Source organism: Rhinoderma darwinii, chromosome 1, assembly GCF_050947455.1.
Source record: "Rhinoderma darwinii isolate aRhiDar2 chromosome 1, aRhiDar2.hap1, whole genome shotgun sequence".
Taxonomy (NCBI): Eukaryota; Metazoa; Chordata; class Amphibia; order Anura; family Rhinodermatidae; genus Rhinoderma; species Rhinoderma darwinii.
This window is the reverse complement of record NC_134687.1, coordinates 169226402-169244165: the sequence shown is the minus strand read 5'-3', so window position 1 is coordinate 169244165 and position 17764 is coordinate 169226402.

The window sequence follows — 17764 nt, the reverse complement described above, 5'->3', positions numbered from 1 at the left end:
TTCTCATGACACATTGGACTTTATGTAAATGGTAAAATTTGGTCGACACATTCAGTATTTAATTGTGAAAAACACCAAAATTTTGCGAAAAATTACAAAATTTAGAATTTTTCTACATTTAAATGTATCTGCTTGTAAGACAGATGGTTATACCACACGTTAGTTGCTAATTAACATTTCCCATATGTCTACTTTAGATTGGCATCGTTTCTTGAACATCCTTTTATTTTTCTAGGATGGTACAAGGCTTAGAACTTTAGCAGAAATTTCTCACATTTTCAAGAAAATGTCAAAAGGCTATTTTTTCAGGGACAAGTTCAGTTGTGAAGTGGTTTTGAGGGGCCCATACAATGCAAACCCCCATAAATTGCCCCATTTTAAAAACTCAACCCCTCAAAGTATTCAAAACAGTATTTAGAAAGTTTATTCACTCTTTAGGTGTTTCACAAGAATTAGATCAATGTAGGGATGAAATGTATACATATTTTTTTTTTTTTTGCAGAAATACATTTTTAATCCTTTTTTTCATAAACACAGAAGGTTTTACCTGAGACATTCAACTCAATATTTATTGCCCAGATTCTTCCGTTTTTAGAAATATCCCACATGTGACCCTCGTCTGCTTATGGACTGAAGCACAGGCCTCAGAAGTAAAGGAACACCTAGAGGATTTTGGGGCCTTCTTTTTATTAGAATATATTTTAGGCACCATGTCAGGTTTGAAGAGGTCTTGTGGGGCCAAAACAGTGGAAACACCCCTAAGGCTGGGATCACACGACCTATTTTCAGACGTAAACGAGGCGTATTATGCCTCAATTTACGCCTGAAAATAGGGCTACAATCCGTCGGCCATTCATTTGAATGGGTTTGCCGACGTACTGTGCAGACGACCGGTCATTTACGCGTCGTCGTTTGACAGCTGTCAAACTACGCCACGTAAAATGACTGCCTCGGCAAAGAAGTGCAGGACACTTCTTTCAGACATAATTTGAGCCGTACTTCATTGAAGTCAATGAAGAGCAGCTCAAGATTACGGGCGTCAAAGACGCCTCGCATAATGCGACGAGGAGCTTTTACGTCTGAAACGAGGCAGCTGTTTTCTCCTGAAAACAGTCTGTCTTTTCAGACGTAAAAGCCTCTCATCGTGTGCACATACCCTGAAAAGACACCATTTGGCAAACTACACGCCTCAAGGAATTTATCAAGGGGTATAGTGGGCATTTTGATCCCACAGTTTTTTTGCTGAATTTAGTGGAATGAAGCCGTGGAAATGAAAATCTAATTTTTTTCCAATAAAACGTAGAAATGTTACATTTTTACAAGGCATAAAGTAGAAAAAACATTTGTAAAGCAATTTCTCCTGACTAAGGCAGTACCCCATATATGGTCATAAACTGCTGTTTGGACACACGGCAGGGCTTAGAAGGGAAGGAGCACTATTTTGCTTTTTGAGCTCAAGATTTGCTGTAATGGTTTTCAGGTGCCATGTCGCATTTGTGGGACTAAAACAGTGGAAACCCCCCAAAAGTGACCCCATTTGGGAAACGACACCCCTCAAGTAATTTATCGATGGATATAGTGAGCTTTTTGACCCCACAGGTTTTTTGCTGACTTTAGTGGAATTAGGCCATGAAAATGAAAATCTGCATTTTTTTTTCTAATAAAATGTAGTTATAGCTCTGGTTTTTCCATTTTCTCAGTAAATAAAGGAGACAAAGCACCCCGAAATTTGTAAAGAAACCTCTTCTGAGCACAGAATTACCCCATATGTGGTAATAAACTGCTGTTTGGACACACGTCAAGGCATAGAATGGCAGGAGCACCATTTGGCTTTTGGTGCTGAAATTTTTCTGGAATAGTTTGCGGCGCCATGTCACATTTGTAAAGCTCCTGCGGGATCAAATCAATGGAAACCCCCCAAAAAAGACCCCATTTGGGAAACTACACCCCTGAAGGAATTTATAAAGGGGTATAGTGAGTATTTTGACCCCACAAGTTTTTTGCTGATTTTAATGGAGTTAGGCCATGAAATTGAAAAGCTAATTTTTTTACGATAAAACGTGAACATTTTCAAATTTTACAACGAATAAAGGAGAAAAGACACCCCAACATTTGAAAAGCAAATTCTCCTGATTATGGAAATATCCCATAAGCGGTCATAAACTGCTGTTTGGACACACGGCAGGGCTCAAAAGGGAAGGAGCACCATTTGGAGCTCAAATTTAGCAGGAATGGTTTTCGGTTGCCATGTCACATTTCAAAAGCCGCTGCGGGGCCAAAACAGTAGGAGCCCCCCCAAAAGTGACCCCATTTGGAAAATTACACCCCTTAAGGAATCTATTTAGGGGTATAGTGAGCATTTAAAACCCACTGGTCTTTTGCAGAATTTATTGGAATTCGGCCGTAAAAATGAATATCAACATTTTTACCACTAAAAAGTTGAATTTTTTTATTTTCACAAGGCATAAAGGAAAAAAACTCACCCCAACATTTGTAAAGCGATTTCTTCCGAGTACGGCAATACCCAACATGTGGTCATAAACTGCTGTTTGGACACACGGCAGGGCTCAGAATGGCAGGAGCGCTATTTGGCATGCAGATTTTGCTGGATTGGTTTTTGGGTGCCATGTCGCATTTTCAAAACCCTAAGGTACCAGAGTACAGCGCAAGCCCCAAAGAAATGACCCCATTTTAGAAACTACACCCGTCAAGGCATTAAATGAAGAGCACCATACGTATTTTACTTTTTTTGGGTGATTTTCACAGCACTGGCCCACAATCGCAGGGCTCTGAGGTCAAATAGTAAAACAAACCCCCAAGTAGTGACCCTATTTTGGAAACTACACCCCTTAAGGCATTTTAAGGGGTGGGGTGAGCATTTTAACCCCACAGGTGTTTTATAATTAGTAATTAATGCGCAGCAGATGGTGCAAAGTGAAAATTGCAATTTTCCACTGATATGCCATTTTAGTGCACAATGTTGTACCCAGTTTGTGCCACCAAGGACACACACTTCGTAAGCTGCTAAGCTGGTTCACCCGGGTATGGCGATGCCATATATAAGTGGACGTAAACTGCTGTTTGGGCACGCTGTAGGGTTCAGAAGGGAGGGAGCGCCATTTGGCTTTTGGAGTGCAGATTTTGCTTGGCAGATTTTCTGTTTGGAATTTTACTGGTATTTCGCTTTATAATGTGGGGGTATACATAATCTGTGAGTGCTGCATCTAAGGGGTTAATCGGCTGGATCGGAGGCTAGCTCCGGTCCTGGCCTTGAAGCAGTGATAGCGTTAAGCTATTACTGCTTTAAAACTGTGTCTGCAGACACAGTACCCTGTTAACGCTATGACGTAATAGTCCGTCAGTTCGCGTTAACAGGACAACGCCTGTGACGTACTATTACGTCCGATAGCGTTAAGGGGTTAACAGCGTCCTTTACTAAGGCAGGGCTTAATGTTAGCAAGTGAAAAAGTTAACACTATTTCCCCATTATTATCCCGGTACCCACTGCCACCATGGTACCGGGAAGAGCCGGATGTGGTTCAGTACCCGACCATCTGTAGTGATGGCCTGGCTGCTATTACTAGGCTTTCCCACCCTGGTAATGCTATGTTGTATCTGGCTGGTTATGAGAAATAGGGGAACCCCACATAGTTTTTTCCAATGATTTTTTTTAAAAAAAACATGACGTAGGGCCCCCCCTTTTTTATAACCAGCCAGATGGAGAAGGGCCATGGTTTTTGGGCTTTCCCAGCCTAATAATACAAGTCTGTGGCCGCCCCAGTACCCGGCCATCACTACAGATGGTTGGGTATTGGATCGTACCCGGCTCTTCCCCCGGCACCCCTGGTAACCATTTTATTGAGAATAAAAAAAGCCGTCATCTAAGTAGTCCTCGAATCTAATTTAGTCCAACGACCAAACCTGTAAAAAAACACAAAAAAATAACCATTAGTAACACATTTTGTAGGCTTAGATACAGGGCCCATGTGCGATACTGTCTGTTGGACTCTACCACAAGGTAGGCTTAGATAGATGGTCCAGGAGATGGTAATCTCATACAGTATAAGATTACTGTCTGCTGGAGCCTTGTTTTTAAGCCTACCATGTGGTGGGCTTAGATACAGGGCCCATCAGACAGGATAACACATGGACCACATATCTAATGCTTAGCATGTGGTGGACTTAGATACAGGGCCCAGCAGACAGGATCACACCATCTAAGCCTACCACATGGTAGGCTTAAAGGGGTTATCCAGTCCCTAATAATTTTTGACCTATCCTCATGATAGGCCATCAATAGCTGATGGGTCGGAGTCCAACTGCCGGGACCCCCGCCAAACAGGTGTTTTGAAGGGGGTGCAGCGCTTGTACGAGCGCTGCTTCCCCTTCATTCCAGTCACATACTTACACTGTGAATCGCCGACACACTGTGATTCACAGCGTGAGCAAGTGACCGGAATGAAGGGAAAGCAGCACTCATATGAGCGCAGCACCCCCTTCAAAACACCCGATTGGCGGGGGTCCCGGCAGTCGGACCCCAACCCATCAGCTATTGACCTATATTTATAAATTTTTATCTATATTTAGCTATTGATCAATTTTTAGTGACTGGGCAACCCGGGCCCCAGCAGACAGTAAAAGTATACTTACTGTCCTCTTCGGCTCCAGGCCGCAGCGGAGGTCCTGACTCCATCCAGCATCGGGATGTTGTGCATGGCGCACTGTGTTGTGACGTCATGCGCAGCGCACAGTGTTGTGACGTCATGACGCGAAGAGACATCAGAACCTCCGCTGCGCTACGGAACAAGGAGGGTAAGTGTACTGTCAGTTACTATAGTAACAGGGGCCCATGTAGTTTATTACATAGGCCTCAGATACTATAGTAACTTTTTATAGACGAGGTGCGGGAGACAGCGGGCCCCCTGGCTTTGAGGCCCGGTTACAATGGCAACCGCTGCGACCCCTATAGTTACACCACTGGCAACAGCCAACTCTCCGTTGCAGCATATCAATCAACATCCCTATCTCCTTCTCTTCCTTCCACTCCCCTGGCAGCACATTAACCCAGCCCTGTCCCTTGCTGCAAAACATCCACCCCCTACCCTTCTGGCATCACATCTGCCATCCTTGGTTTCTCCTCCCCCTCTTGCAGTACATTGCTCTCATCCAAGTCTGATTATACATTTATGAGGACCTAACAGTATACTGTATATCAGTGAGAAAGCACTGGAGCAATAATATACTGCACTATAAATCACCAAACCAAAAACTTCTTAACATTCGGCTTCCACAAATTGTTATGCAGTATGTTTAAGTGTCCTGGCTAGTTATAGGGCTTTTCCATAGAAGAAATATGTTATGCATATAATAAAGCTGTTAATATGAAATAGAAAACATTCATCAGCTTAAACTGTGGAAACTACCTGGGTGACCGAAACAAAGATTTAATTAAATGACACCGTGCGTAGAAAATATGTCCCTGATTATTTCTGTTCCTGTTTTGCCAAGAATGAAAGGACAAGCAATATCTTAAGAAGAACAATTAAATCAATAGTGCTGTTACACAGGGTCAGGTTATGAGATATCTATGACTTTTCTTTATAGATTTTCCATTATCATTCTCCATTCACGATAAAAAGAGTAGTGGTGATACTATTACCATCCTTAGTCTCATCTATTCTTGCAGTTCTATGGTAATACCATTTAAGAGCTCAAAAAGCTAAAAACAAATCATAGGAAAATAAATGTTGGATTTAAAATAATGAAATAGACTCCCTCCGTTACTACTATTCAATTTCCCTGCTTAGCTTAAGAGAAAAATTAGTCAAATTAACCATTCAGAAATACTGTCTTCTTTTTTTTTTTTGCAGTGTTTTTGCTAAACTGCATGTAGAGTAATACTATATTATTTGGCATATTTAGAGTCACTGTGTCGTTTCAACTAACTTTGCATGAATCAATAATACAGAAGAAGATAAGAAACTTTGTAATATTTCCTAACACTGAAAAATGCCACTTATCAGACTCTTCTGCTACTCTTCCCTGTCTCCTACACTGATCATTCACTCGCAATTCACTGATGCAGAGATAAGACGGAATTTCAGCTTAAAGGCTATGTACACCTTTGAATTTTTTTTAAAGAAAAATGTGTATCAGTGTGTTTGGTGCAACTTTCTAAAAACTTTTAATTAAAAATTATTTCTACTTTATGAGGTACAACTGCTTTGTATTCTGTATACAGAGTAGCTGTATTGTGTGCTGATACCCGAATCCGCCAGGTCAGCACACTGACAGGTTCAGAGTCAGTGGGTCCTGCATGTCTCTGACACGCAGGATCCACCTTTTATCGATCACTTCTAAGTTATGAACTTAGGTGTGATCGGTAACAACTCGATCCTGCGTACATAGCCTTTAACTGAGGGATCAGATTACAGGATCTAATTACAGCTGCTGCCAATAGAAATCTAAAGAGAGGGGAGGAAGCTACAGAAAGATAGACACACACAAACACCCATAGAGACACTCATCACCCATAGACCTCCTTAAAAAAAGGAATATCACAAACTTGATATGAACAGGGCCTAAGCAAGGACGTATCTAAAGGCTCATGGGACCTGGTGCAAGAATTCAGCTTGGGCCCCCCTACCCCTCTCCAACACCACCAGACCCCTGCGCACGCCTATGCCCAGCCGCCTTGCCTGACAGACCCAATGAATGGCTCCACAGTGTAATGGTCCCCATAGCTGCCCCCACAGTATAATGCCCCCATAGCAGCCCACACAGTGTAATGCCCCCCATAGCTGCCCCCCAGAGTATTTTGCAACCCATAGCTGCCCCATACAGTATAATGCCCCCAAACAGTATAATGCACCCCATACAATATAATGCCCCCATAAAATATAATGCCCCCCACAGCTGCCACATACAGTATAATGCCCCCATAGCTGCCCCATACAGTATAATACCCCCATACAGTATAATGCCCTTCATATCTGCCACATAAAGTATAATGCCCCAATAAAGTATAATGCCTCCATAGCTGTCCTGTACAGTATAATGCCCCTCATAGCTTTCCCATACAGTATTATGCCCCATATTGTATAATGCTCTCCATAGATGTACCATACAGTATAATGCCATAAAGTATAATTCTCTCCATACCTGTCACATACAGTATAATGCCCCCCTTAGCTGTCTCATACAGTATAATGCCCCCCTTAGCTGTCCCATACAGTATAATGCTCCCAATAGCTGCCCCATACAGTATAATGCCCCCCATAGCTGCCACATGCAGTATAATGCCCGCCATAGCTGTCCCATACAGTATAATGCCCCCATAAAGTATAATGCCCCCCATAGCTGACCCATAAAGTACAATGCCCCTATACAGTATAATGGTGTACATAGGTGCCACATACAGTATAATGCCCATACAGCATAGAGCCCCCCATAGCTGCCCAATACAGTATAATGCCCCACATAGCTGCCACATGCAGTGTATTGCCCCCATTCAGTATAAAGCCCCCCATAGCTGTCCCATACAGTGTAATGCCCCAAATACAGTATAATGCTCTCCATAGCTGCCACATACAGTATAATGTCCCATACAGTATAGTGCCCCCCATAGCTGCCCCATACAGTATCATGCCCCCCATAGCTGCCACATGCAGTGTAAATCCCCCATACAGTGTAAAGCACCCATAGCTGTCCCATACAGTATAATGTCCCCATAGCTGCCTCATAAAGTATAATGCCCCCATACAGTATAATGCTCTCCATAACTGCCACATACAGTATAATGCCCCATACAGTATAATGCCCCCCATAGCTGCCACATGCAGTGTAAATCCCTCATACAGTGTAAAGCACCCATAGCTGTCCCATACAGTATAATGCCCCCCCATAGCTGCCTCATACAGTATAATTCTCTCCATAACTGCCACATACAGTATAATGCCCCCATACAGTATAATATCCCCATACAGTATAGTGCCCCCATAGCTGTCCCATACAGTTTAATGCTCTCCATAGCTGCCCCATACAGTATAATGTCCCCATACAGTATAATGCCCCCCATAGCTGTCCCATACAGTATAATGCCCTCCCATAGCTGCCCCATACAGTATAATGTTCTCCATAGCTGCTACATACAGTATAATGCCCCTATACATTATAGTGTTCCCATAGCTGCCCCACACAGTATAATGCCCCATATAGTATAATGCCCTCCATACCTTCCATATACAATATAATGCCCCACAGTATAATGTCCCCATACAGTATAATGCCCTCATACAGTATAAAGCCCCTCATAGCTGTCCCATACAGTATAATATCCCCATAGAGTAGAGTGCCCACATAGCTGTCCCATACAGTTTAATGCTCTCCATAGCTGCCCCATACAGTATAATGCCCCCTTACTGTATAATGCCCCCACAGCTTTCCCATACAGTATAATGCCCCCCATAGCTGTCCCATACAGTATAATGTTCTCCATAGCTGCTACATACAGTATAATGCCCCTATACATTATATTGTCCCCATAACTGTCCCATACAGTATAATTCCCCCATACAGTATAATGGCCCCTATAGCTGTCCCATACAGTATAATGCCCCCATACAGTATAATGCCCCTCTGCAGCTACCATATGAGCCCTCCTCCCACACCCAGTATAATGCCCCTATATGTACAGACCTAATAGAAAAATAATAACTTAATTACTTACCTATCCCCGCTCCCACAATGGGTGGAGGAGATCCTTCTCCAGGTTTGCCCTGTGCTGTGAGTGACTCAGCGCAGACAGGCGCGATGACAGTAGTACATCGCGCCTGCCTGCGCCGAGCCGCTCGCGGCACAGTGAATGCTGGAGCAAGGCTTCAGCATTGAACTGAACTGTATTTGCGTGGTCAGCGCCTTGTGGCAACGGGGGTTCGGCGGGCCCGGTCGCAACTGCGACCGTTGGGACCCCTATACCTACGCCACTGAGTCTAAGTGTTCTACTGTGTCACTCCACAACAACACTGTTTATTACTGCTATATACAGTGAAGGAAATAAGTATTTGATCCCTTGCTGATTTTGTAAGTTTGCCCACTGTCAAAGACATGAACAGTCTAGAATTTTTAGGCTAGGTTAATTTTACCAGTGAGAGATAGATTATATTTAAAAAAAAACAGAAAATCACATTGTCAAAATTATATATATTTATTTGCATTGTGCACAGAGAAATAAGTATTTGATCCCCTACCAACCATTAAGAGTTCAGCCTCCTCCAGAAAAGTTACACGCTCCAAATCAACTTGGTGCCTGCATTAAAGACAGCTGTCTTAAATGGTCACCTGTATAAAAGACTCCTGTCCATAGACTCAATTAATCAGTCTGACTCTAACCTCTACAACATGGGCAAGACCAAAGAGCTTTCTAAGGATGTCAGCGACAAGATCATAGACCTGCACAAGGCTGGAATGGGCTACAAAACCATAAGTAAGACGCTGGGTGAGAAGGAGACAACTGTTGGTGCAATAGTAAGAAAATGGAAGACATACAAAATGACTGTCAATCGACATCGATCTGGGGCTCCATGCAAAATCTCACCTCGTGGGGTATCCTTGATCCTGAGGAAGGTGAGAGCTCAGCCGAAAACTACACGGGGGGAACTTGTTAATGATCTCAAGGCAGCTGGGACCACAGTCACCAAGAAAACCATTGGTAACACATTACGCCGTAATGGATTAAAATCCTGCAGTGCCCGCAAGGTCCCGCTGCTCAAGAAGGCACATGTACAGGCCCATCTGAAGTTTGCAAATTAACATCTGGATGATTCTGAGAGTGATTGGGAGAAGGTGCTGTAGTCAGATGAGACTAAAATTGAGCTCTTTGGCATTAACTCAACTCGCCGTGTTTGGAGGAAGAGAAATGATGCCTATGACCCAAAGAACACCGTCCCCACTGTCAAGCATGGAGGTGGAAACATTATGTTTTGGGGGTGTTTCTCTGCTAAGGGCACAGGACTACTTCACCGGATCAATGGGAGAATGGATGGAGCCATGTACCGTCAAATCCTGAGTGAGAACCTCCTTCCCTCCACCAGGACATATAAAATGGCTCGTGGCTGGGTCTTGCAGCACGACAATGACCCGAAACATACAGCCAAGGCAACAAAGGAGTGGCTCAAAAAGAAGCACATTAAGGTCATGGAGTGGCCTAGCCAGTCTCCAGACCTTAATCCCATCGAAAACTTATGGAGGGAGCTGAAGATCCGAGTTGCCAAGCGACAGCCTCAAAATCTTAATGATTTACAGATGATCTGCAAAGAGGAGTGGGCCAAAATTCCATCTAACATGTGTGCAAACCTCATCATCAACTACAAAAAACGTCTGACTGTTGTGCTTGCCAACAAGGGTTTTGCCACCAAGTATTAAGTCTTGTTTGCCAAAGGGATCAAATACTTATTTCTCTGTGCACAATGCAAATAAATATATATAATTTTGACAATGTGATTTTCTGTTTTTTTTTAAATATAATCTATCTCTCACTGGTAAAATTAACCTAGCCTAAAAATTCTAGACTGTTCAAGTCTTTGACAGTGGGCAAACTTACAAAATCAGCAAGGGAACAAATACTTATTTCCTTCACTGTAGTGTCCTCCATGCTGCTGTGCATGTGTGAAGGAATGTTTCTGTAAGTGTATGCATGTATGGGCATGTTCACACATTGCAGATTTGTTGGATAAATTTCTGCGGCTGTTCCAAATGTCTCTTTGTAAGTCTTGACACTTGTATACTGCTGACGGCGCTAGAGAGCAGCTGCAAGGATAAGATTTTTCCCTGTTGTGGTAAATGTTCCCTTAGAGGGAACATTGACCACAACAGAGGAAAATCTTATCCTTGCAGCTGCTCTCTAGCGCCATCAGCAGTATACAAGTGTCAAGACTTACAAAGAGACATTTGGAACAGTCGCAGAACTGTCTATTTTACTGCTGGACTTGTAATATTATAGTATTTAAAAAAATTATTTAAAACTAATTTAAAATAAGTTTTCTTATTCTCTTATTTAGTCACTGTATTAGCGTTTACTGGGGGTATTACTTTTGGTCATCAGATCGCCCACCATTGATAGAGACATTGATAGAGACAAGCCCTGCTCTCTAACTGTCCCGCTTAGGAGCTGCCAAGACAAAGGGTATGTTCACACGGCCTATTTTCGGCCATTTTTCGGGCCGTAAACAAAAAAAATACAAAGCAGAACGCCTCAAAACATTTGCCCATTGATTTCAATGGGAAAACGGCGTTCTGTTCCAACGGAGTGTTTTTCGCAGTGTTTTTTTATGCGTAAAAAAACGCCCACGAAAAAGAAGTGCAGGACACTTCTTGAGACATTTTTGGAGCCATTTTCCATAGACTCTATTGAAAAGAGCTCCAAAAATGGCCGTAAAAAACGCAGCGAAACTCGCGAGTGGCACAAAACCCGCCCGAAAATGCCTCCCATTGATTTCAATGGGAGTTGGACGAGTTTTTTTACCGCAAGTAAAAAAAACGCGTCGCGGTTAAAAGAAGCGTAATGATCCATCTTGAGGCGGTTTCCGCCTCCAAAACCCCGAGTGTTTTGACGAGTTTTTGTCAAACCACTGTGCAAAAACCGTCTGGAGCAGTTTTTGCCGGAGGAAGCCTAAGTCTTGGCAGCTTCTGAGCGGGGCAGTTAGGGAGCAGGGCAAGTCTCTATCAATGGTGGGCGATCTGATGACCAAAAGTAATACCCCAGTAAACGCTAATATAGCGACTAAATAAGAAAACTTATTTTAAATTAGTTTTAAATTACTTTTTAAAATACTATAATATTACAAGTTCAGTAGTAAAATAAACAGTTCTAAACACCAATTATAGACATCAACAAAAGAATCCTTCATTAAACCACTGCCTCTATAGATAGCACCACACAGACCGCCTGAAGATAGCGACGCACACCCACACCCTATAGATAATGCCACAGACCCCCTGTAGAGAGCGCCACACAGCCCCTCTAGATAGTAGATAGCACCACACACATCCCCCTGTAGACCGCTTCACTCCCCCTGTAGATAGCGACACACACAGCCCCCCCTGAAGATCGCGTCACCCACTGTAGATAGCATCACACACAGCCCTCTGCAGATAGCGCCACACGCAGCCCATTGCAGATAGCGCCACACGCAGACCCCCCTGTAAATACTGCCAGACAGCCCCCCTATAGATAGTGCCACACAGACCCCCCTGTAGATAGTGCCACACAGACCCCCCCTGTAGATGGTGCCACACAGACCCCCTGTAGATACTGCCACACAGATCCCCCTGTAGATAGTACCACACAGACCTCCCTGTAGATACTGCCACAGAGCCCCCATGTAGATACTACCACACAGAAGCCTGTAGATACTGCCACACAGACCCCAGTAGATAGTGTCACACAGTTCCCTGTAGATAGGGCCACACATGTGCAGATACTGCCACACAGCCCCCCTGTATATTGTGCTACACAGCAATTCCCCCTGTACAAAGTGCTACACAGCCCCCTCTCCCCTTGTATATAGTGCTACACAGACCCCCTCCCCTTGTATATAGCGCTACACAGCCCCCCTCCCCTTGTATATAGCGCTACATAGTCCCCCTCCTCCCCTTCAATATAGTGCTACACAGCCCCCTCTCCCCTTGTATTTAGTGCTACACAGCACCCTCTCCCCTTCTATATAGTGCTACACAGCCCCCTCTCCCCTTCCATATAGTGCTACACAGCCCCCTCCTCCCCTTGTATATAGCGCTATACAGCCCCCCTCTCCCCTTGTATATAGCACTACACAGCCCCCCTCCTCCCCTTGTATATAGCGCTACACAGCCTCCCTCTCCCCTTGTATAAAGCGCTACACAGCCCCTTCTCCCCTTGTATATTGTGCTACACAGCCCCCCTCTCCCCTTGTATATAGCGCTAAACTGCCCCCTCCCCTTGTATATAGTGCTACACAGCCCCCTCCCCCTGTATATAGCGCTAGACAGCCCCCCTCCCTTTGTATGTAGTGCTACACATCCCCTCTCACCCCTTGTACATAGCGCTACACAACACCCTCCCCCTTATATACAGTGCTACACAGCCCCCCTCTCCCCTTGTCTATTGCGCTACACAGCCCTTCCTCCCCTTGTATATAGCGCTACACAGCCCCCTTCTCCCCTTATAAACAGTGCTACACAGGTCCCCTCCTCCCCTTGTATAAAGCGCTATACAGCCCCCCTCCTCTTCTTGTATATAGTGCTACACAGCCCCCCTCCCCCTGTATATAGCGCTAGACAGCCCCCTCCTCCCTTTGTATATAGTGCTACACAGCCCCCTCTCCCCTTGTATATAGTGCTACACAGCTCCCCTCCCCTTGTATACAGCGCTACACAGCCCCCTCCTCCCCTAATATACAATGCTACACAGCCCCCCTCTCCCCTTGTATATAGCGCTACACAGTCCCTCCTCCCCTTGTATATAGTGCTACACAGCTCCCCTCCTCCCCTTGTATATAGCGCTTCACAACCCCACTTCTCCCCTTGTATATAGTGCTACACAGCCCCCATCTCTCCTTGTATATAGCGCTACACAGCCCCTCCTCCCCTTGTATATAGCGCTACACAGCCCACCTCTCCCCTTGTATATAGTGCTACACAGCTGCCCTCCTACCTTTGTATATAGTGCTGCACAGCCCACCTCTCCCCTTGTATATAGTGCTACACAGCTCCCCTTCTCCCCTTGTATATAGCGCTACATAGCCCCATTCTCCACTTGTATATAGTGCTACACTGCCCCCTCCCCTTGTATATAGTGCTACACAGCCCCCTCTTCCCCTTATATACAGTGCTACATAGACCCCCCTCTCCCCTTGTATATAGCGCTATACATCCCCTCCTCCCCTTGTATATAGCGCTACGCAGCCCACCTCCTCCCCTTGTATATAGTGCTACACAGCCCCCCTCTCTCCTTGTATATAGTGCTACACAGCCCCCCTCTCCCCTTGTATATAGCGCTACACAGCCCCATCCTACTCTTGTATGTAGTGCTACACAGCCCCCCTCCCCCTGTATATTGCGCTAGACAGCCGCCCTCCTCCCCTTGTATATAGCGCTACACAGTCCCCTCCTCCCCTAGTATATAGTGCTACACAGCCCCCCTCTCCCCTTGCATATAGCGCTACACAGCCCCCCTCCCCTTGTATATAGTGCTTCACAGCCCCCCTCTCCCCTTGTATATAGCGCTACACAGCCCCCCTTCTCCCCTTATATACATTGCTACACAGCCCCCCCTCTCCCCTTGTATATAGCACTATACAGCCCCTCCTCTTCTTGTATAAAGCGCTACATCCCACCTCTCGCCTTGTATATAGTGCTACACAGCCCCCCTCCTCCCATTTTATATAGCACTACACAGCTCCCCTCTCCCCTTGTATATAGCACTACACAGCCCCCGCCTCCTTTTGTATGTAGTGCTACACAGCCCCCCTTCCCCTGTATATAGCGCTAGACAGCTGCCCTCCTCCTCTTGTATATAGCGCTACACAGCCCACCTCCTCCCCTTGTATATAGTGCTACACAGCCCCCCCTCGTATATAGCGCTACACAGCCCCCCCCTCCCCTTGTATATAGCGCTACACAGCCCCCCTCCTCCCCTTGTATATAATGCTACACAGCCCCTCCTCCCCTTGTATATATCTCTACACAGACCACCTCCTCCCCTTGTATATAGTGCTTCACAGCCCCCCTCTCGCCTTGTATATAGCGCTACACAGCCCCCCTCCCCTTGTATATAGCGCTACACAGCCCCCTCCTCCCCTTGTATATAATGCTACACAGCCCCCTCCTCCCCTTGTATATAGCTCTACACAGCCCCCCTCCCCCTGTACAGTATATACTGCCACACAGTTCCTTAAAAAAAAAAATAAGATTGTACTTATTTTGCCCCGTTCTCGTGACAGACGGGGTGCTACACTGCCTCTCTGGCGGGACGCATGCGCAGACCGGCTTGATGATGTGACGTCATCACGCCGGCCTGCGCGACTCCCAGCGCCTTATAGGCTGCAGGCCTAACGTGACTTGCAGCCTATAGTATTTATCCTCAGGATGCACATACAAGTGAATGTGGCTGTCGCTAGAACCGGAGCCCCCTCCGGTGCTAGCGTCACCACTGCATCTGTCTGCCACCTGTGACAATGCGCGGGCTTTAAAGTTTAGCGAGCGGGCGGATCGTGGAAGGCGCGCGGCCGCGCAGCCGGGAACCTTATAGGGAACACTGGTTGTGTTATATTCATATTTGTCTGTCTCATTGACCTGAATGTGGCTTGCAGAAATACATGCACATGCTGTAGAAACAACTCCTTTTACATGTACTTCAATCTGCTGCATGTGAACATACATTTTGACTTCTGCTTAAAAATTAGAATAGTTCAGGTTAGAAAAGAGAATATTCCTAAATGTTAGGACAAGTTAACTTGTAATAAATACTATGGCAAAAGGTATGTTTTTTGTGAAAAAGGGGGTTGTCCAGTCATAAGAAATTGATGGCCTATCCTCAGGATATGCGTTCTCCCATGAAGTGAATAAGAGAAGGCTGGAATACTATGAACCACTGCTACAAGTGTGTCGGTGATTCACAGTACAAGCAGTGACAGGAATAAAGGGGAAGCAGCGCTCGTACGAGCACCACGTCCTCCTCAAAATGGTTGATAAGCGGGGGTGCCGGGGGTCGGACCCCCACCGATCAGATGTTGATGGCCTTTCCGGAGGATAGGCTGTCAATTTCTTATGAATAGACCACCCCTTTAATGCACAGAGCCTGTACGGTAGCATACAGAGCCCTGTTCAGTTCTGTACTACAGAGCCACAGGGATTCTTTTTTGCCACTATACAATGCTCTGTTGTGTAATGTATGTACAGAGTAATATATTATTTCTTGTCTGTTGGATTTGTTCGAAATTTGACAGAAAAACTTGTATGCCTTTATCTGAAATCACAGACATATGGAGGTGCAGCAAATGCCCCATGCTCTAAAATGGGAGCCCTATTATGATCTAAAATGAGGCTATAATATGGTTGTGTTCATGCGGCCTAAGGCAGGTGTAATGCCCGCAGTCGTTGACTTGCCGGCGTTTCCTTCTCTGGCACATACTGCTCTCTCCCCCTGCTGTTACTCTTAGGGAACGCGCGCTCGTCCCCAGTCTTAAAGGGCCAGCGTGCGTACCAGCAACTTAGTCCCTGTACAATCCCAGCACACCCGGGACTTTAAGAAAGACTCTGCCCACTTCCACCTTGCCTGAGCAATGTTGTGTCTTCCCTACGTTTGTCTTGCAAATGGTGCCTTAGCTGTATCCTGTTGTCACGGCGCGGGGTGTGGACCCACTGGGCCGTACCGAGTAGCGGGGTAGCAGCTGGCCAACAAGGTACAAAACAATGTCTATAGTTCAGAATGGGTACCTGAGGCAATATAGACAGTAGCGGAAGCAGGACTCGACTTTCACAGCAGGTGGCACAACTTGACTCTCACTGTAGATACGATAGCATGGGATACAGGGTACAGGCAGCAGGAACGGGTACCACTGGGAACTGGAAAACACTGGGAGACCATTTGCAAGACAAACTTAGGTATACAAAAATGCTCAGGCAAGGAACCAGTGGGCAGAGCCCCTTTTTATAGTCCAGCAGCCATTTGGGCTAATAAATGATGGGTGACAGCTGGATGCGTACTGGCCCTTTAAGGCCGTGCAGGAGCAGGCGCACGCGCCCTGCGGGAATCAGTACGAGGACCTGGAAGTGAGTGCCGGTGTCTCCCTGGAGGGAGCAGACGCCGTGAAGAGAGATGTCCATGGCCGGGGCCGTCAAGGGGTAAGTCTGAACGACGACCCCCGGCCATAGATGTTACACCTGTATCCCATATCCTGAATCCTGTTTCCCGTATCCAGTATCTGTGATTAGTTTTAAGTCGAATGTCCCAAATCACATCACCATCTGTGTCCGGTGACTGTGCCAAACCGAGTGTCTGAGACGACTTCACCATCTGTGTCCGGTGCCCCTGCCAAGCCAAGTGTCCGAGATGACTTCATCATTTGAGTCCGGTGTCCTAGCCAAGTCCAGTGTCTGAAACGACTGTACTACTCCAGTTTGGTGTCCTAGCCAAGTCCAGTATCTGAGATGACTGCACTACTCCTGTTATGGCAGGAAGGAGGGGAAGGGGATGGTGAGCCCTAATCTACCCACCGCCCTGTCCCTGCCTACTTGCAACGACCCGCCCTAGGCGACGGGGTACAACTGGGCGGCGGTCCCTACGCTGACTAAGTGCAAGGGAATACAAACAGGGAACAAGCAAGGGAAGGGGCAGTAACCCACGGAACACCGTGAGGAAACCAGAGTGGTCAACGAGCCAGTCAGAATCAGGATGTCATGAAGTATACGAACGCAGAGCAAGGAGCAGGAAGCAAGCCGGGGTCAGAGCGAAGCAGGATAAGCGGAAGCTGTAGCAAGGCTGAAGCAAGGCAGTAGCAGGCTGGAGCGAGGCTGTAGCAGGGCCAGGAAACCAGGAAGAATCACAAGCAATGAGGAATAGAAAACGGCAGGTATAAATGGACAGGAGGCGGAGCTAACTCCGACTGACCAGGCCACGATAGGCTCTCCCACTCCTGAGCCTGCCACCCTGATTGGTGGGAGCCGGAGTCAGTCTAAGAGGTCCGGCCTCAGGTGTCGATTGATTAATCCTGGGGGTATCCACAGA